This window comes from Bos indicus x Bos taurus, chromosome 13 (genome assembly GCF_003369695.1).
Source record: "Bos indicus x Bos taurus breed Angus x Brahman F1 hybrid chromosome 13, Bos_hybrid_MaternalHap_v2.0, whole genome shotgun sequence".
NCBI classification, from domain to species: Eukaryota; Metazoa; Chordata; class Mammalia; order Artiodactyla; family Bovidae; genus Bos; species Bos indicus x Bos taurus.
In genome coordinates, this window is record NC_040088.1 from 76,627,144 (window position 1) to 76,649,541 (window position 22,398).

A 22,398-nucleotide genomic window follows, 5' to 3' on the forward strand; every position below is an offset into this window, starting at 1 on the left:
TGGGGGGCAGGCAGAGAAGGGCTCTGATACATAGAGTTTTCTTTCTGTGAAGATACAGATACACCTACAGAATGTTTTTAGTCAATTCACTTTTCACTGTTGACTTTTGTTGTTTTTAACTTCCTCTATTATGAACATACTTGAGCATCTAAGAGGTTAAGGCTGCACGATAATTATTAGATTAGAAGCACAAGCATCGGTTCAAATGGTATGTATTGCAATGCCCTCCTGGAAGGGAACCCCAAATTGTGTATCTCTTAAGGAGCTAAGATAGCTGGGGCATAAATGAAGAAAGGGCAGCTTAACAGATGACTGCATATTTTTCTAGCTTCTCTGAAGTTCATATGACTGCTGAAGTCTGGGACCCCCAGTTTCAAAGGCTTGAGCCCCAGAAGTGGGTTTTGCTGCCCACCCCCCATCAGCCATCAGCTCTGGCACCCCTGGGAAGACTCTCCTTACCCATCCCCAGGTGCACTTAACTCAGCACACTATATGTGCCTCGTTGCTGGCATGGTGCTATGCACAGAACTCTGTTGTCTTTGGGATTTGGCATCCCTGATGAGGTCAGGTGTATTTTCATTGACTGTGGTCTCAACTGGAGAAGACTGCTGCGTATTATGTGCATGTGTGCATGCTAAATTGCTCAGTTGTGTCAACTCTTTGTGACCCCATAGACTGTAGCCTGCCAGGCTCCTGTGTCCATGGGGTTGGGGTTGGTTGCCATTTCTTCCTACAGGGTATCTTCCTGACCCAGGGATTGAACCCATGTCTCCTGCACCACTGGCAGATGGATCCTTTACTACTGAGCCACCTGGGAAGCCCATTGTGTACTATTCATAATTTTCTGTATACTATGATGTTTTCCCATCTTAGAAAAAATTTTTGACTGCCCCTCCCTGGGCTACCAATTATTAGAAGTAGCAAAGGAATGAGGCAGGAATGTGTCCCTGACATGTAAACTAACCAATCCAGAGCTATACCTGGCCCATGCACCCTAGAAGGGTACCTTAATCATTCCAGGGCCAGGGCCAGGTGCCAGGCAATGAAGGACCACCTTTGAAGTCCAAAGCCCACTGAAAATATTTAGATGAGCCAGTCCTAAACAGTTGACCCTGCCTTGCTTTGCCTTTCCAATAGAATTCCAATGAAGGCCATGACCTGAACATCCCCCTCATTCTGAAGGTCTCTTGCCTCCTGATCACCTTGGTATCTTTCCCACATGGCCTGTGTAGACACCATTCTTCCTCCCTGTAGGACCCATGTGTATAGTAAACGATGGCTTTTCCTGAGCCTCCCCTCTGTCTCCCCAACCAGTAATGCTGACGAAGCTGAAGTTAAATGGCTCTATGAAGACCTAAAGACCTTCTAGAACTAACACCAAAAAAAAGATGTCCTTTTCATTATAGGGGACTAGAATACAAGAGAAATGGCAACCCACTCCAGTATTCTTGCCTAGAGAATCCATGGAGCCTGGTGGAGTGCTGTCCATAGGGTCGCATAGAGTCAGGCATGACTGAAGCCACTTAGCAGCAGCAGCAGAATGCAAAAGTAGGAAGTCAAGAGATACCTGGAGTAACAGGCAAATTTGGCCTTGGAGTACAAAATTAAGCAGGGCAAAGGCTAACAGACTTTTGCCAAGAGAACACACCGGTCATAGCAAACACCTTCTTCCACCAACAAATGAGAAGATTCTACACATGGACATCACCAGATGGTCAATACTGAAATCAGATTGATTATATTCTTTGCAGCCAAAGATGGACAAGCTCTATACCATCAGCAAAAACAAGACTGGGAGCTGACTGGGGCTCATATCATGAACTCCTTATTGCAAAATTCAGACTTACATTGAAGAAAGTAGGGAAAACCACCAGGCCATTCAGGTATGACCTAAATCAAATCCCTTACAATTATACAGTGGAAGTGACAAATAGATTCAAAGGATTAGATCTGATAGAATTCCTGAAGAACTATGGATGGAGGTTTGTGACATTGTACAGGAAGCAGTGATCAAGACCATCCCCAAGAAAAAGAAATGCAAAATGGCAAAATGACTGTCTCAGGTAGCCTTACAAATAGCTGAGAAAAGAAGAGAAGTGAAAGGCAAAGGAGAAAAGGAAAGATATACCCATTTGAATGCAGAATTCCAAAGAACAGCGGAGAGAGATAAGAAAGCCTTCCTCAGTGATCAATGCAAAGAAATAGAGGAAGACAATGGAATGGGAAAGACTAGAGATCTCTTCAAGAAAATGAGCGATACCAAGGGAACGCTTCATGCAAAGATGGCACAATAAAGGACATAACTGGTGTGGACCTAAGAGAAGCAGAAGATATTAAGAAGAGGTGGCAAGAATACACGGAAGAACTATACAAAAAAGATCTTCATGACCCAGATAACCATGATGGTGTGATCACTTACCTAGAGCCAGACATCCTGGAATGTGAAGTCAAGTGGGCCTTAGGATGCATCACTATGAACAAAGCTAGTGGAGATGATGGAATTCCAGTTGAGCTATTTCAAATCCTAAAAGATGATGGTGTTAAAATGCTCTCAGTATGCCAGAAAATTCGGAAACCTCAGCAGTGGCCACAGGACTGGAAAAGGTCAGTTTTCATTCCAATCCCAAAGAAAGGCAATGCCTAACAATCTTCAAACTACCTCACAATTGCACTCATCTCACACACTAGCAAAGTAATGCTCAAAATTCCCCAAGCCAGCCTTCAACAGTACGTGAACCATGAACTTCCAGATGTTCAAGCTGGATTTAGAAAAGGCAGAGGAATCAGAGATCAAATTGCCAATATCCACTGGATCATCGAAAAAGCAAGAGAGTTCCAGAAAAACATCTACCTCTGCTTTACTGACTTACCAAAGCCTTTGATTGTGTGCATCACAACAAACTGTGGAAAATTCTTCAAGAGATGGGAATACAAGACCACCTGACCTGCCTCTTGAGAAATCTGTATGCAGGTCAGGAAGCAACAGTTAGAACTGGACATGGAACAACAGACTGGTTCCAAATCGGGAAATGTATGTCAAGGCTGTATATTTTCACCCTGCTTATTTAACTTAAATGCAGATTGCATCATGCTAAATGCTGGGCTGGATGAAGCACAAGCTGGAATCAATATTGCTGGCAGAAATATCAATAACTGCAGATATGCAGATGACACCACCCTTATGGCAGAAAGTGAAGAGGAACTGAAGAGCCTCTTGATGGAAGTAAAAAAAGAGAGTGAAAAATTGGCTTAAAGCTCAACATCCAGAAAATGAAGATCATGGCATCCAGTCCCATCACTTCATGGCAAATAGATGGGGAAAAAAGGGAAACAGTGACAGACTTTATTTTCTTGGGCTCCAAAATCACTGCAGATGGTGATCGCAGTCATGAAATTAAAAGACACTTGCTCCTTGGAAGAAAAGTTATCACCAACCTAGATAGCATATTAAAAAGCAAAGATATTACTTTGTCAACAAAGGTCCATCTAATCAAAGCTATGGTTTTTCCAGTAGTCATGTACGGATGTGAGAGTTGGACTATGAAGAAAGCTGAGCGCTGGAGAATTGATGCTTTTGAAGTGTGGTGTTGGAGAAGACTCTTGAGAGTCCCTTGGGCTGCAAGGAGATCACACCAGTCAATCCTGAAGGAAATCAGTCCTGCATATTCATTGGAAGGACTAATGTTGAAGATGAAACTGCAATACTTTGGTCATCTGATGTGAAGAACCGACTCATTGGGAAAGACTGGTGGAAAAGATTGAAGGCAGGAGGAAAAGTGGATGACAGAGGACTAGATAGTTGGATGGCATCACTGACTCAATGGACATGAGTTTGAGTAAGCTCCAAGAGTTGGTGATGGACAGGGAAGCCTGACATGCTGCAGTCCATGGGGTCGCAAAGAGTCACACATGACTAGCCACTGAACTGACTGAACTGAGCCTCCCCTCTGTCTCCTGTTGGGGCTGTACCTCTGGCCATCTCATAAAAGAATACAGGACACAATGTTGTTCAGTAACTCAGTCATGACCGTCTTTTTGTGACCCCATGGATGCAGTACGCCAGGCTTCCCTGTCCTTCACCGTCTCCCAGAGCTTGCTCAAACTCATGTCCATTGAGTCAGTGATGCCATGCAACCATCTCGTCCTCTGTACCACACAGTGGTGCAGGAAAAATCTTCATGAAGTGGACTGCCATGGCTTCTAGTCTTGAGTTGTGGGGATTAGATGTCAGTCTCCCAAGAATCCAGGCACTGCCATTTTTATTTTCAGGTTTCTGTCCTGAGAGCTCCAACAGGAAGAGCTGGGGGAGGGGGTGCACCTACACAATTCCTTCTGCTCCAAAAACTCCTAGAAAAGAAGCCTTTAACCAGGGTGGATTTTAAACCCTAGTACCAGTTCAATACTGTCTAGAAATCAAAAGCTCACTTTGTTCCAGGAGGCTTAGTATCTTTTTTCTTCATCTCTCTCTTCCCCAACTTCTACATGACCCCCCCAAAGCGCCATCTTAAGTTGTGAATCAGGAGACAACCAGACTGCCAAGTGTAATATTTGTGTTTGGACGCGTGGCCCCTGTGGAACAGCAGTAGCCGTTGAGCTGCCTCCAAGGTTTCTCTTAGCCAGCGTGTTGGCCAAACAGTCCCGCTCTTCATTCGTTTTTTTCAGGCTTGGGAGGGAGCTGTTTTCATGTGAAGAGACTGTCTAGGCACTGAGGAGGCTGTGGCAGTGGTGAGGGTCCGTGCCCAGGGTCCTGCTCACACCAGGGCTCTCCCTTCCAGTCTACCTCTGGCAGAGTCAGGGAAACCCGCTGGGTTTATGGAAACAGTGGAACGGATGAGGCTGGCGCACTAACAAAAGCTCAGTGTTCCACCCACTCTGAAGCTGGCGCCAAGGTCCGTCCTCCAGAGACACTGACGGCTCTGTTCTGGGCAGGGCCAGCCTTGCATCACCCACTGGGAAAAGGCGCGAGCTCGACCTCCCCCTGACAGCCACGGAGCCGCCAGGGAGCCTGCGGGAGCCCTGACCCCGGATAGGCTGGGTGTTCACTTCCGGGAAGCCATTCGGCTTTCTCCTGGCGCCCTGTGGAGGCCGAGGGCGCCCCAGCTTCTCACAGGGAAGGAGGAGGAGGACGCGGTCAGCCCCAGGACGCTGCCTTATGAGCGGCTCCTGACCCACTCTGCCCTGGGTGGACTCCTGGGCCCAGAGGCCTCCCAGATCACAAAGGGCAATGGAGGGGAGAAAAAGTGAGCCAAAAGAATTTTCTACATTCTGACTACTGCTATTTAAAAAAAAAAAAAAAAAAGACTCAGAAATGATCTTATATACAAAACAGACACATGGAGGTAGAAAACAAACTCATGGTTACCAAAGGGGAGAGGGGGTGGGGAAGGGATAAATTAGGAGTTTGGGATTAGCAGATAGAAATTACTCCAGATAAAATAGATGAACAGCAAGGACCTATTGTATAGCACAGGCAACTATGTTTGATATCCTGCAATAAACCATAAAGGAAAAGAATGTGAAAAAGAAAAATAAACCTATCTGTGAACAAATAAGGACAAAACAAATAAAAGCAAAATTTTAAATGCAGTGTCTTTGTTTTCTGTAATGTGGTTATATTGTCTTTATAATTTAAAAAAGAGATGGAAAGGATTCAAAAATCTTCATCAGGTTTTCTTTCTTTAAACAAAAAAAAATTTTTTTTTGTTGAAATCTAGTTGATTTACAATGTTGTGTTAATTTCACCAGGTTTTTAAAGGTAGAATCAGGGCAGGTTCCAGGCTCCAGCCCAGGAATGTGTGAAGGTGCCCTGTGGATGGGGAGTGGGTGCGGGCAGCTTGACCGGACATGCTTACCTGTAAGAGGCCTGATCTCCTTGCATGGACTGAGTGCAGTAGAATCCTGACTGCAGGGCCTCTGCTGTGAAAGAAAGCCAAAGAAATCTTGGAGGCGCTGGGGCTGTTTCCTGGGCCTGTCATGGCCCATTAATCATGTCGGGTGCTGAGCGAGCCTGGAGGCAGGTGAACACAGAATCAGAAGGACTCGGGGATGTGTGGAGAAGACAAGGCCCTGGGGAGACAGGAGGAGAATGAGAGATGCTGGAGTACTTGGCCTCAGTGAACGTCCTCTTTCACACTTGGTATTTTCTTCCTGGTAAATTGGATGTTACCAACTGTAGCCACAAGATTGTTGAAAGAATAAAGCTTTCATTCCAGAAAGCCTCCCCTAGGCACAGAGATGTGTACCGGTAGATCTTTCTGCTAAATCTTCAGAATCTGTAATTTATCTGAGCATCCTCCCCATCTCTTTGCTCCCAATTTCCCTTCCTATTACACAGACACTCTCCCTTCCCTTTGCCTCTATGTTAATTGCTGCACCCTTTTAGAATCTGAAAAGTCTAAGGGTTGTGTTGAAGGAAACTTGGGAGATTCAGTCTGGGCATATGTGTGTGGGTTCCAGACACTGTAGACTGGAGAGCATCCCCACTACCTGCCCTCCAAGAGCCTGGAGTTCAAGATCAAGGGTACATCCTAGCCTTCATAGGTCATGCTTCTCCCTCTCAGGTTGACAGTCCTGATAGTATCACACAACCAAAAGGTCTGCTGGATACCCCAAAATAGGATATTCTATTTTTTTAAATTAAGTTTTATTGGAGTACAGTTGCTATACAGTATTGTGTTATTTTCTGCTGTACAGCAAAGTGAATCAGTTATACATATATCCCCTCTGTTTTAGATTTCCTTCCCTTTTAGGTCACCACAGAACATTGAGTAGGGTTTCCTACTCAATGGGTTCTCATTAGTTAATCTGTTTTATACATATTAGTGTATATATGTCAACCCCAATCTCAGTTCAGCGCACCCTCCTTGCCCCCTTTGAATTCATAAGCTTGTTCTCTTCCTCTGTGTCTCTATTTCTGTTTTGCAACAAGTTCATTTGTCCCATTTTTTAGATTCCACGTACAAGCAATATTATATGATATTTGTTTTCCTAAAAAGAGTGTAGTCTTTAATAAAAAAAACAAAATACAAAGAAAGATGGACTCGGTCTTGGTGGAGCAGTGGAAAAATGGTGGAGCAGGACATCCTCAAGAGGAAGGCCATTCCTAAGTGGCTGATGATATGGGAGTGTGCAAAGCTCATGGGTGAGGTTAGCCTGGCTCTTGGGGTGGATCTTGGAGACGGGGCTGCCCACTTAGAAATCCTCCCAGTTTCTGGATTCTGCAGGAATGGACCCTATTTGTTGGGGTCCGTAGAGCCTTTCTTCCTCCCGGCTGGCTGCAGCCATCTGCTGGAAGACCTGGGCACATGCTCAGCAAATGGAGTCCCAGGTGAAGGGCCAGGGTATGAGTGGGAGGAGGGGGGTTGCATTTCACTGAGGCCTAGAGGGGAGCAAGAAAGCCAGATGGTGGTGCCGGGGGGTTGCACATCTGAGGAAGGAGCTAGGCCATCCTTGGGTCAGGAGGACCTTCTCATGAAGTAGGCAGGAGCCACACTTGCCTGGCCTAGATCTGCTGCCCTCAGGCCAGGGTCCTGGAGCCATCTGGGAGAAACGCACGGAAAGAAAGCGGATGGGCTTCTTTTGTTTGTACCCTGATCTGGGTATGATTTGTGGCACCTCCTTGGTTTTCCGATTTGGAAACTTTCCTGTGGGTGAGAACTGAACTTGGCATTGTCTCCAGAGCCAGGAAACAAGAACCCGGGGAATGCAGACCAGCAGGGCCATTTCCCAAGAGCCAGGCTGGGCCTCCTGCAGGTGCTGCTGAGCTCTGCCCTCCAGAGAGTGCTGGGTGAGGTGGCCATGGGTGGTGTTGGGGGAGGCTCTGGCTTCCCCAGGCAGCCTCCAGGCAGATGTGGTCCTGGCCTCCTGCTGGATCTCATTTAATATCTACGTGTGAGTAGGGTGGAGTGATGGTGAAGTTTCTCATTTGCCCACCCTCGCAGGGGTGCCGCCATGCAAGACTCTGCCTGAGGGAACAGAGGCCAGGAATGGACATTTGGACAACACCACCCCCCACAACCCCCCGTGACCCAGGACCCTCCCTGACCTCGCAGCCTCTCAGCCGTGTTGCAACAGTTTCTCCCAAGAAGGCCCTGTTCTCAGAGGTTCTGCCAGCAAAGTGCATGAGCTCAACTTTCCCTCTTCTTGAGACATTCCTTCCTGCCTTTCTGCAGCCACAGCCTCGAGCTTCTCCTTGTCCAGGCCCCAGATGGAGGGAAGTGACCCAAGCTGAGTGAGCGCCCACGCCTGGTATGCACACTCCATCAGGAGGACCCTGTAGGGAGCATGTGACCCTCTCATCCTCCTGCAAAAGGCCCCAGGGTGATTTCATCAAAGGGACATTCCAAGGCTCTCTGCCACCTTTTGTACGTCTTGTGCAATATCCAAACTTTAAAGCAGAGGAAGCGTGAGCCAAATATTATCACTGAGGGCCAGCCGGAGTTCCACAAATCCATCAGGCTGGGAGTGCTTCCAACCAGCTGGTGAGGTGAGCTCTCCCTGGTGCCCGGCAAGGCCAGGGAGCTCTGGTCAAGATTTTGATGTGGAAAACCCTGGCTGTGGGGCAGCTCCACGTGCCTCAGAGGAAAACACCAACATCTTTCTTATTTGGAAAGGGCAGGCTCTGGTGCCCCAAGAGCCTGTCTCAGTCTCTGCTGGTTCTGCCCCAGGTTCCGGGACCTCTGACCACAAAGCAACACTCTGTCACAGCTCATCTTTAAAAAATATATATATATTTTTAATTGGAGGATAATTATTTTACAGTGTTGTTTTGGTTTCTGCCATGCATCAGCATGAACCAGCCATAGGTATTCAAGTGTCCTCTCCCTCTTGAATGTCCTTCCCACCTCCCACCCCACCCCACACTTCTGTGTTGTCATAGAGCTCCCTGTATTATACAACAAGTTCTCACTAGCTTTACATATGGTAATGTACATATCCCAGTGCTGCTCTCTCAATCCGTCCCACCCTCTCCTGCCCTCTTTGTGTACATAAGTCTGTTCTCTACATCTGAGTCTCTATTCCTGCCCTGAAAATAGGTTCACCATTTTTCTAGATTCCATACATATGCATTCATATATGATATTTGTTTTTCTCTTTCTGACTTAACTTCACTCTGTATAACAGGTTCTAGGTTCATCTACCTCAGCAGAACTAATTCAAATGTGTTCCTTTTAAGGCTTAGTAATATTGCATTGTATATATGTACCACAACTTCTTTATCCATTCATCTGTTGATGGACATTTAGGTTGCTTCTATGTCTTGGCTATCGTAAATGGTGCTGCAGTGAATATTGGGATACCTGTGTCTTTTTCAACCATGGTTTTCTCAGCGTATATGACTAGTAGTGGGATTGCTGGGTCGTATGGTAGTGCTAGTTTTTTTTTTTTTTAAAGAAATCTCCATACTCTTCTCCATAATGGCCGTATTAATTTACATTCCAACCAGCAGTGGGAGAGGGTTCCCTTTTTGCCACATCCTTTCCAGCATTTATTATTTGCAGCTTTTCTGATGATGGCCATTCTGATCAGTGTGTGGTGATACCTCATTGTAGTTTTGATTTTCATTTCTCTAATAATAAGTGATGTTGAACATATTTTCATCTGTTCATCAGCCATCTGTATGTCTTCTTTCAAGAAATGTCTGTTTAAGTCTCCGGCCCATTGTTTGATTGCATTGTTTGTTTTTCTGATATTGAGCTGCATAAGCTACTTCCATATTTTGGAGATTAATCCTTTGTCAGCTGCTTCATTTGCAATTACTTTCTCCCATTCTGAGGGTTGTCTTTTCATCTTGTTTATGGTTTCCTTGGCTGTCACAGATCATGGGGATAGAACTAAGCCCTTTTCCTCTCTGAAAGAAACATCCTGGAAATAGCTAAAAGTCAAAACAATCACAAAAACAAACAACCCAACCAGACCTGCAATCTGTGCCCTACTGGAAAAACAAACCGTCTGGTTCTTGGGGCAGAGAAAACTCGAGAATGCTGAGCACATGAGTGGCTCTGCAGAACTGGCTGACAGCAGTCCCTGGTGGTTCCGATGCCACGTGCCCTTCCTGACTGTGCACGTGAGTCTGCACTCCGCTCATCCAAGGGCTGAATCTGTTTCCGCCCCCACTGCATCTGGGCTGGCCTGTGACCTGCTTCAGCTAATAGAATGTGGAGGTGAGCACATGCTAGCTGTGAACCTGGGCTTTGCACACCTTCTCTAGTTCTCTGTGACCACCATTTGAACAAGCCCCAGCCAGCCTGCTAGAGACTGAGACACTCGGTGCATCACCTCCTTGCCTGGCCCACTGCCATTAAATCCCCAGCATATAACTGTGGCCCTTCTAGAATCATTGGCCCCTAGCTGACCCTCCCATTGGATCCCAGACACATGAGAGAGTCTATGTAAGGAGACATCCAGCCAGTCATAGAAGTCTGAAAAATAATAAAATAACAAACAACAAGTGTTTGTTTTAAGCCACTAAGTTTTGGAGTTGTTTGTAAAGGTAGCAAGAGCAACTGATCTGCCAACTAAAGTTCATCACTGTGGGGAGGAGGAGGTGAGAGAAAGGGACTTCAGAAGAAGAGTTGGTTGTGGCTGGTTGCTGAACCCGTTCATATGCACGTCATCTCCTTTGATTTATCATCAACCTTGACTTTACAAAGTTCAAACAGAGCAGATAAGTTGCTTCAGGTCATATAGAAAGAGAAGATTGAAAGCTCAGAAGACTCAGATCTTCCAACCTGTGCAGTGGCCTCTCTGGTACTGGAGTCATAGTTGGACAGTTGGCTTAGTGGTTTAGCTTCCTGGTGCTAGAGTTGGATAGACCTCAGTTCAAAGCCTGACTCCCCTCTCCTCTAGAACCATGATCTTAGGTGTGCGATTTAACTTCTCAGAACTCCTATTTCCTCACTTACAAAATAGGCTAATGGAACTGACCTAATAGAGATGCGATAAGGAATAATATTTATAAAGTATATCTGTCTCGTGATGTTTGGCGCAAACAATGGTATTATGATTTCCCTTCTTCAGGCCGCTGCCACTGTCTTTCTCAGAACTCAAATTTCTAGCACATGCCAATAGCAGTAGTCAGAGGTTGGCATCTCTGATGATTACACATTTCCTTAGTTTCACTGCTGACCCCTCAGCAGTAACCCAAACCTCCCGGTATAGACAGGCACACCACAGTGATGCTGCAGGTTTAGTGTCAGACCACCACAGTCAGGGGAAATCACAATAAATTGAGTCATGCAATAAATCAGAAGTTTTTGGTTTCTCAGTGCATGTAGCAGGTCTACGCTCTACTGTAGTCTCTCAAGTATGTAATGGCATTATGTCTAAAAAAAAAGTACATACATCAAAAAACACTTTATTGCTAAAAGACACTAACCATCATCTGAACCATCAGTGAGTTGTAGTCTTTTTGCTGGTAGAGGGTTATGCCACCTTGATGGCCACAAAGCAGACATGCACTAAATCCACATCAACCATCAGTGAATCTGGCACCAGAAAAACCAGGTTATAAGGGGAGAGGTGTTATTGATAGAAAGTAAAAGTTGAAAGATACGCATTTACATTTGTACTCACTTCAATTTCTTTTTTCCTGTTACTGAGTTATAGAATTGGAAGAGATAGCAGGAATCATCAGAAATATGCATAAAACATTATATGTATGAGCTTCACATTCTTAGGTTCACAGTATCTCATTTAATCCTCAAAACTCCCTTGAAATATTGTGAATATATTATCCCTGTGTTGTAGACAAGAGGACTGAATTCCCAGGAAGTTACTAATAACTTGCTCAAAGTCATACCTAGTAGGTAGTGGGGCCACAATGGAATTTGGCTCTGTGTAAATACAGAGGCTGCTGCTGCTGCTGCTAAGTCACTTCAGTCGTGTCTGACTCTGTGCAACCCCATAGACGGCAGCCCACCAGGCTCCCCCATCCCTGGGATTCTCCAGGCAAGAACACTGGAGTGGGTTGCCATTTCCTTCCCCAATGCATTAAAGTCAAAAGTGAAAGTGAAGTCGCTCAGTTGTGTCCGACCCTCAGCGACCCCATGGACTGCAGCCTTCCAGGCTCCTCCGTCCGTGGGATTTTCCAGGCAAGAGTACTGGAGTGGGGTGCCATTGCCTTCTCTGAATACAGAGGCTAGCTTCTTTATTATTATGCTATAAAAGATTGGTTCATGTACTTAAAAACCAAATTTGAGATTATTTGAGGTTACCTAAATAAATGAAAGGTATTAGAAAAGGAAGGATGATGGCTGCGATCCAAAAGTCTACAAATAATAAATGCTGGAGAGGGTGTGGAGAAAAGGGAACCCTCTTACACTGTTGGTGGGAATGCAAACTAGTACAGCCACTATGGAGAACAGTGTGGAGATTCCTTAAAAAACTGGAAATAGAACTGCCTTATGATCCAGCAATCCCACTGCTGGGCATACACACTGAGGAAACCAGAAGGGAAAGAGACACGTGTACCCCAATGTTCATCGCAGCACTGTTTATAATAGCCAGGACATGGAAGCAACCTAGATGTCCATCAGCAGATGAATGGATAAAAAAGCTGTGGTACATATACACAATGGAGTATTACTCAGCCATTAAAAAGAATACATTTGAATCAGTTCTAATGAGGTGGATGAAACTGGAGCCTATTATACAGAGTGAAGTAAGCCAGAAGGAAAAACACCAATACAGTATACTAACGCATATATATGGAATTTAGAAAGATGGTAACGATAACCCTGTATACGAGACAGCAAAAGAGACACTGATGTATAGAACAGGCTTATGGACTCTGTGGGAGAGGGAGAGGGTGGGAAGATTTGGGAGAATGGCATTGAAACATGTGAAATGTCATGTATGAAACGAGATGCCAGTCCAGGTTCAATGCACGATACTGGATGCTTGGGGCTGGTGCACTGGGACGACCCAGAGGGATGGTATGGGGAGGGAGGAGGGAGGAGGGTTAAAAAGAATTAAAAAAATAAAATAAAATAGTGCCTAGCATGGCATTGCTACTGGCATGAGGGGATAATGTTAATTCTTAAAAAAAAAAAAAAAAAGGAAGGATGAAAGTATCCTATTTCTAGAGCAAGGTTCCCCAACTTCCAGGATCTAACACCTGATGATCTGAAGTGAAGCTGATACAATAATAATAGAAATAAAGCCCACAGTAAATGTGATGTACTTGAATCATCCCCAAACCATCCCCCCTGACCCCTGTCTGTGGGAAAATTGTCTTCCATGAAATCCATCCTTGGTGTCAAAAGATTGGGGACCACTGTCTAGAGGACTAGGAAAAGTTAGCGTACTTCTTCTCTGACATTTTGGGAAAAGTTTTAGTCAGTGCAGGCTGCTATAACAATATCCCTTAAATTGGATGACTTAAACAGGAAGCATTTATTTCTCACAGCTCAGGAGGTTGAAAGTCTGAGGTCGGAGTATCAGCGTGCTTGAGTTCTTGGTGACAGCTCTCTTTCTCATTTGTATCCTCACATGGCAGAAAAGAAAGCTCACTAGCGCCCTAGCTGCTTCTTATAACTAGTTCCATCCACCAGGGCTCCACCCTAATTACCCCCGAAGGCCCCCAAGTTTCAAATATTATATTGGGACTAGGATTTCACTGTATGAATTTTAATGTGACACCAACAGGCACTCCACTGCTGGAACCAAGTCCTACCTCATACAATGACGGGCCTTGGGGCCACGAGGCTCTGTCTGGGTGAACTGCTTAGGAAATAAACCTTGCTCTTGATGTGGTTGACATCACAGCTGGCTTTTAGAATTGACCTTGGGAAAGCTCCTGTTGACTCAGTCTCCAAACAGTAGGTTTGAGTCTTTGCTGGACTTCACTGGAGAAGACTTAGCACATCATATGACTGAAAGAGGGAAGTATTTACAACCACAGTACTTGAACTTAAGTCCCAACTACTTCCTGGACAGCTTCAGTCTCTTCTGCACTTCAGTTTTCTTTCTTTTCTTTTTTCCAGATTTGTTGAGATATAATGGACATAAAACACTGTATAGGTTCAAGGTGAATAACATGATTTATGTATTTGCAAAATAATCACCACAATAAGTTTAGTTAATATACATCACCTCACATTGCTCAAAAGTTTTTTTCTTGTGATGAGAAATTTTAAGAGCTACTCTCTTAGGAACTTTCAACTATACAGTATAGTATTGTTAACTATAGTCACAGTTTTCTTACTTTAAAATGAAGATAAAAGAGGAATTCCCTGGCAGTCCAATGGTTAGGATTCAGTGCTGTGGGCCTGGGATCAGTCCCTGGTCAGAGAACTAAGGTCCCACAAGCCAAGAGGCACAGCTAGAAAAAAAAACAAAAAAAACCCACCACCAAAGAAAAATGGAGATAAGACTAATGAGATAATGAAACCTAAGTGCCATAGAACATCAGTTATTATTATTATTGTTATTACAAAAATACAGTTATTACTAAAGTTAATTTAAATGGCAAATTTGAAAAGTTTGGGGTTAAACAAGAAGGCAGGTAGTTTATCTCTTTCAAAACAAAAACCCTTAGAACAGTATATGTTGATAAAATGAAGCTTTTTCTAGGTGATTAGGTGTATCACTTAGGAATAGTGCATGTAGCAGAAAATGCGATTAGCAGCAGCTTATATAAGTGGGCAGTTATTTTCCCACTTGATAAGGAGTTTAAAGGTAGGAGGTTGCTGGCATTGGTTCAGTTGCTCAATGATGCTCAGGTGCCCACGTTGTCATCCTTAACACATTGAATTTCATTGTTGTGGTGTCTCAGAGTCCTGAGATATATGCTACAACTCTAATCAAAGGAGGAAGAGGAGAATCCAGAGTTTTCCCAGAAATTCCCTTAGGAGATTTCTTTTTTCTATTTGGGTCTCATTGGTTAGAACTGTGACCTATGACCAAGTGAGAAAATATTAGCCTAACTAACCAATGGTCCCATTACTTCATGGCAAATAGATGGGGAAAAAGTGGAAGTGGCATTTATTTTCTTGGGCTCCCAAATCACTGCAAATGGTGACTACAGCCACGAAATTAAGAAGCTTGCTCATTGGAAGGAAAGTTATGACAAACCTAGACAGCATATTAAAAAGCAAAGACACCACTTGGTTGACAAAGGTCCATATAGTCAAGGCTATGGTTTTTCCAGTAGTCATGTATGGATGTGAGAGTTGGACCATAAGAAGGCTGGGTGCTGAAGAATTGATGCTTTCGAACTGTGATGCTGGAGAAGGCTCTGAGAGTCTCTTGGATTGCAAGGGGATCAAACCAGTCAATCCTGGAAATCAACCCTGAATATGCATTGGAAGGGCTGTTGCTGAAACTGATTTAGGCTATTATTATTGAAGTAGTCACAGAAAAGACTTCAACCTACTGCTTTGTCCTTGAGCGTGATGTGGCTTGATTACACACATGCTGACTGTTGTGTTTCCTTTTCTTATCTTTCAAACCAAGCAGAAGATTCACATTCATTATAAAAGGTTGACACACCACCTCTTGTGATTTTGGGGAGACAAGGAGCAGGTCTAAATGAGTTATTCTCTATGATGTTCTCTGCAGATCTCTTTTGGGACTGTTGTTCTCTGCCCAAAGGTCATGGACAAGAAAAGAAAGTTTGGAGACACATGGAAACAAGTTCAAAAGCAGTAATGGCCAAAAGTCAAACTCTGGTTGGGATGAGGTATGCAGGAAAAGTTTATAATCAAAATCGATTCCCCAAGTAACTGTTATTGACAAAATGGCCAGTAAGCCAAATAAGAAGGTGACGGACGGTGACACCAAGAGATGTTGCAATCTGCAGCATGTTACAGATTAGCCGGCGTTTCCCCTGCCCACGAGACCAGCACTAGGAGAGAGGGAAAATGTGGCTTCATTTAGAGCTGATGATATCATGTGTCTAGTGACTGGAGATCAAAAGGAAACTTGTCTGTAAAACTCTGCTCACGAAATGGGAGCAAAGTGTAGGCTCTTCTCTTGGGTGTGCCCAAGGGAAGTTGTGCTCTGCACCAGGCCAGCGGGATGTGAATCAGAGTCCATTCTGGGGATGTGGTCAAGGCCACCTGACCTTATGTTCAACCCCAGAATTATCAATTGTGTGTAATCAAGCCTTTTACTACCTGATTCTTCGGGAACCAGATGGTTCTTTTCTTTTCCCATGATGTGTGACTAGCGACTGTGGGTATTTTGTTTTGTATTATCTTGGAAAGTGACATGTGTCTTGTGTGTGTGTGTGTTGGTGATACTGGTGGGGGTGGGGGCGTGTGGAGAAGCGACTGGCTTTCATATTCTTACTCTGTAAGACCAGACTAAAAAAAAAATTAACCTTTTGCCTTTATTTATTTTTGGCCATGCTGGGTCTTCGTTGCTATGTGGGCTTTTCTCTAGCTGTGGTGAGCCAGGGCTACCCTTTGTTGCAGGGCGGTGCTCTTGTGCACCATGGGCTCCAGGGTGCGTGGGCTCAGTAGCCACAGTTCCTGGGCTCTAGAGCACGGGCTCAGTCGTTGTGGTGCATGGGCTCAGTGGCTCGGCAGTGTGTGGGATCCTCCTGGACCAGGGATTGAAGCTGTGTCTCCTGAATTGGCAGGTGGCTTCTTTACTACTCAGTCACCAGGGCCCCTGTAAGACCAGATCTTGAATAACCCACTTGTGATGACTTTTAGTCTCTTTTTCCTGAAACTAAAAACTAAATACGTGGAGTGTGAATTGACCTACATCTTCAGGAATGCTGAGGGTGCTATAAACTCAAGCGAGTCCAAGAAGTGCACATCAACATCTTCAGTGTGCGATTAGTGTGAAGAAGGATAAGATATTTTTAGCATGAAACCCCGATGAAAGAAAACTCTACTGTATCCTGCAGCTCTGAAGAACTTCCCCAAGACAAGGAATTTTTACCCCGTGTGAGGACACATTCTCTCTTAAATACAGTGGGAACCATTGGCCCTGCTCAGCAACCTTCCATCAAGGCCCACGTGCCCGAATTTCCACAGAATTCCAGTTTCTAACACTACAGAGGTGCTGAAGAGCTGTCAGAGCCACACTCAGAGTTGAACCAAAGCGTTCCCATTTCCTTTCCTTCTGGCCTCTGGTTACTGAAAACATTTGCTGAAAATTGCTGTCCCATTCAAGACCTGTCAAAGGTAATCGTGTTGCACAAAATCTCCCGGGAAGCGTGAAGTAATATGGTTACCACCTGGCAACCAAGTTAATAGAACCTGTCTGATGCGCCACCAGCCTGCCACGAGTGGATACACCAGCTTCTGCCTGAGGAGCACGACAGCAGAAATTTGTGAGGAAGACGTGTATCAGGGGCCTCTTAGTGGCAATTTACGATGCAAATCCCTGTGTTGAGGGCAGTCGTCAGGTCACCAAATCAGGTGAGGCCTGAGGCTCCGGGGGTGGCCGCTGAGGGGGAGATGGGGAATTCAGCTCTGCCAGAAAGTGGCTCGTGGTGAAGCAAGTAGCAGGACCGACTTCAGAAGCAAGGTCGAGACTTGGCTATTCTCACAGCCGGCGATGCCCCTGGTGTCTGAGAAAATGCAAACCGGAGACCCAGGAGGTGGGGAGCGGAGGGGTGGGGGTAGGGGGTACAGGGTCAGTCTGAGTGTTTCACGCCTTCTGCCCTTTGGCTCTGGCACCAAGAGAGTGCTTTTCCTCCTCAAACTCCCCAGAGAAGGAAGTCATGTTCATTCTTGGAAGTCATTTCCAGAGTCTCATCCTCCTTGAGATGATTTTTGCTGTAACTTGAATTTCCAACTGGAATTTTGAAGACCCCAAGAAACTGTCCCAATGCAAATGCCTCCGTTCCAATGGTGAAAACTCCACTAAGCCCCCGCATTCACTCATGGATTCCCATGGGAGGATCTAGTTCTGTCTGAAACCATCTTTTCTTGGGGGTCAGATATTGTCCAAATGTGAATCCAGGGTCTGGCGTCAGCACTCTAATTCCACAGCCAGCGCATGGCTCAGAAAAGACGCATTAGAACCAGAAATTTCCACATAGGATGGGCATCCACATTGGAACCATCCTGACATCGTTATAAAATCCACCAGCGTTAGGAGGACCTGCTCTTTTTATCTCTGGTGATATTCACAGTTGAGCTTTTGAGGTACGAAAAAATTCTTGCTTCTCCAGCAGTCTCTAAATTGAAACCAGGACTGGCCACATATTTCATGGGGCCCAGTGAAAATGATAATGTGAAGCTTTTTTTTTTTTTCCCCTCAAAAAGCAGGAAAAAAGCTTTTTTCTTTCTTTTGTGACCTTTCTCTTTCATCCTCACATGGGTGTTTTTCTTTGCTGTTTTAATGTCACACACCCTCAGGCATGGGGTACTGGTTGGGTGGGTGAGTGAGTGTAGTCTTCTCCGGGTGGGGGTCAGGGAACAGGTAACCAGGAGCCCAGGCCAGGGAGGTGAGGACCGGCCAGGAGACAACTCTCTGCATGCACCCCTGTCCTGTCAGACTTCATTCAGAAAACACAGGTTCAAGGATAAAGTTAATATTAAAAAAATGGTGACCACAGCATCAAGCCCCAGGGTGAGGCGCTCTTCTGAGTTCAAGGGCAGCACATACGTGAAACTCAGTCTTTCGCAAGATTGCAAAAGCCATAGCATAACTCAACGTCCATCTGGAGTCTTCCTACCTAATGACTATATGATCTATTTTTAATTTCTGGAAACTTTTAGGACCTTCTTATTCACCCCGCCGTTCATACATTTCTCACTTGTGTTCTTTGCTGTAAAATTTTCATCCTTTAACAGCCTAGAGTCCTCAGAGAACTCTTTCAACGAAAACCAATGTCTTTCTATCTTGGGAACTTGCTTTTGTATTGTTTCTTTGATACTTTCCTCTCCTCTCTCTCTCTCTCCCTCTTTTTTTTTTTTTTTTGTTTTGTTGCTCTTTTTGTAACTCATAATGGTGGATAGTGTGCTAATCCAGTATTTTGCTTTCTTTTCTTAGTTTATATTTCCTTGATCTCTGCCTCTTCTCTCTGGGAACTTTACTCACCTTTGCCAACTTTCTATGAAATTAAAAAAAAAATGTCCACCACCGTATTTTTCATTTTCAAGAGCTCTGCTTTTATATATATAAACCTGCTCTTTGGGCATGAAATCTTTCATTTCTTTTCTATTTGGGAATTTTTTTTCATGGTAAAGCCTGCTTAATTGGCGGCAGTTAGTACAACCAGTCCATTCCAAAAGAGATCAGTCCTAGGTGTTCATTGGAAGGACTGATGCTAAAGCTGAAACTCCAATACTTTGGCCACCTCATGCAAAGAGTTGACTCATTGGAAAAGACTCTGATGCTGGGAGGGATTGGGGGCAGGAGGAGAAGGGGATGACAGAGGATGAGATGGCTGGATGGCATCACCGACTCGATGGACATGAGTTTGAGTAAACTCCGGGAGTTGGTGATGGACAGGGAGGCCTGGCGTGCTGTGATTCATGGGGTCGCAAAGAATCGGACACGACTGAGAGACTGAACTAACTAACTAGTACAAGTAAATAAATATAGATCCTCAAAGAACTCAGTTATTTATCAGATTATTGGTCCACAGAGAGCTAAATGGTATTGAACTGACTGATTCATGGGAGAATAAACTGAAGTCAATCCTGCTTTTTGAGAAATGAATCCACAGCCAGCTGATATATAAACCACAGCTGGCATCTGCTGTTGCATCAACTGTAAGAATCAAGGTGGCTCTATGCCAAGGGCATCAGCTTTCCCACCTTTTACATGCACTGGAATTCTGTTACACTCCTGAAACAACTTTTGTTTCTCTGAAACTTATTTTCAAACTGCCTGTGTGAATCAATACTTACGGTCCTCTGGGCAATCTGACCAAGAGTCTGTAGATTTTGTAGCATCTTGGCTCAATTTTTGCCCACCAACCATGACAATTTTTATATGAGAATGTTAATAATATTTAAAAAATTTTAATTTATTCCGACATGAATTCTGTTCCATTTCAGATAGACTAGCCCAGATAGCTTCAAAATGGCAGCTGTTCCATCCCCAAGAAGATCAAGTGATGATTATAGGGTTGGGACTCTTAGCTTTACCCTCTGAAACTCCAATACTTTGGCCACCTAATGTGAAGAACTGACTCATTGGGAAAGACTCTGATGCTGGGAAAGACTGAGGGCAGGAGAGAAAGGGGCAACAGAGAATGAGATGGTTGGATGGCATCACTGACTCAGTGGACGTGAGTTGAGCAAACTTTGGGAGATGGTGATGGACAGGGTAGCCTGGAGTGCTGCAGTTCATGGGGTTGCAAAGAGTTAGACGTGACTTACTGACTGAACAGCAACAACAACTGACCTCTGGGGAAGGGCGAAGAGCTGAGAATCAAGTTGAATCACCAGTGCTCAATTATTTAATCACATCTATGTAATGAAAATTCCATGAAAATCCTAAACCACAGGATTCAGAGAGCTTCTGGGTAGGTAAGCACTTGAAGGTGCCAAGGGAGGGTGGTGCGCCCGAAGAAGGCATGGGAGTCCTGTGAACTTCTCCCCATGCCTTACCCTGGGCATCTGTGCCATCTGGCCGTGTTGACTTGTACCCTCTGTAGTAAACCAGTAATAGTAAGTAAAGTGCTTTCTTGAGTTTTGTGAATCATTCCAGCAAGTTGTCAAACCCAAGGAGGGGTTTATGAGAACACTCAATTTATATAAAAGCTGGTCGGTCAGAAATATGGGAGGCCTGAGACTTATGACTGGCCTCTAACGTGGAGTAGACTTGTAGAAATGAACCCTTTAACTTGTGGGGATCAGACTTTAACTCTAGGTGGATGATAAAACTGACTTGAATCATTGGACACCTAGTTGGTTTCGGAGAGTTAGAGAAATGGTGTTGGAAAAGATACCACGTAGTTGGTGTCAGGAAGAAGAAAACCACTCAGTCTGTATTCAGAAGTGAGGCATGATGATTGGGGGTGCTAAGACTGCATGGGGAAGCTCTACCATAGGGTGAATCGCTGGTTCACTGAAGCGCTCCCAAATGTCATCATCCATAGGTCTTTTCTCTGGACCCTTTAGAGGGTAACCTGGATCTCCTGCCGGTGTGTGTGTGTGTGTGTGTGTGTGCGCGCGTATGCCTGCACGGGTGAAAGGAGTTCTGGAAGCCAGGTGGGGAAAGGGGGTTGGGGCACTGCAGTATGACACATGGACCTTTATTTTGCTCTTACTTCACCTCTGCATTTCCCAGGGCTTGCTTGCCAAGTCCGAGTCCTCTGAAGACAATCTCCAACTCTCTGCCCTGAAGCAAAGAAAGGGTAGTCGCATAGATGCACACGGAGGGAGAGGAGACATTATGGGCTCAAACATGCTATCGGCAGACTTCCAACAGATGCCCCTTTCCACACTGGGCTTTACTCTCGCCTCCCTTTTGGAATTTTCATTGCTTTATAAACCCCAAGCCACTCAGAGTTCCTTCAGGGTGAAGCAGCTCTGTTCCCACTTGTCTGCAAGCAATTGGCTTTCTCCTTTCTTCCTTCTGCCAAGGTAATTACTGTTTCTCCATCCATTTCTCACCTTCCAAAAATTTGTTGAAAGCATTTATAACAAATCGTCTCTCCTCCTCTTTGACCTTGTTGATTAATTTATTTTTTAAATTCCTTGGCTATCATTTCAATAAGATTTGGGTAGAAAGAAAAGATAGCTGTGGCCAATTCCACTATTTTTAATTAAAAGTTTCCTTTAGAAGTCTTACTCTTTGTTGGAATCAAAGTTATACATTAAAAGGTGAATCCTTGCTATTTACTAAGTGAAATAAAAATCTAGAGAGATATTAAATTTCAGTAAATTTCTCATGGCCTGTGTGTGTTTATTTAAAGACAATTCTAATAATCTTGGCTATTTAGTTTCCTAGCTTTTAGTAGACCAGAAACAGAATTTTAGTAGAAAGTTAGATTTGAATGTAGTCATATATACTGAAAATATCAAGAATAGCTGGCATACCAAAAAGTGCCAGAAAACTTATAATAACAAGTTAAAATAACACATAATAGTACAGCAGTTCCTACAAGTACAAACAAGTTTCAAAAAGCATAGCTGCACTGAAGTGTAACACTGGTGCTACCTTCTTATTATAAAAGCATCTTCAGCTCCCCATTATCTGTAGATACAATATTTAATATTCCCTCACTGTTTCATATATCGCCAAACATATGACCTGAGGTTCCAACAAAATGGGCTTCCCTGGTGACTCAGATGGTAAAGAATCTGCCTGCAATGTGAGAGACCCAGGTTCTATTCCTTGGTAGGGAAGATCTCCTGGAGGAGAAATAGCAACCCACTTCACCTTCACTTTTCACTTTCATGCATTGGAGAAGGAAATGGCAACCCACTCCAGTGTTCTTGCCTGGAGAATCCCAGGGACAGGGGCGGGGGTGGGGGG

At 44.5% G+C, this 22,398-nt stretch overlaps 1 protein-coding gene across 1 annotated transcript in view; it reads left to right on the plus strand.

The window, feature by feature from the left end:
* Positions 1–22,398, plus strand: part of TASP1 (taspase 1) — a 317,056-nt gene that overhangs the window by 293,094 nt on the left and 1,564 nt on the right. The gene's annotated exons all lie outside the window — the stretch shown is intronic.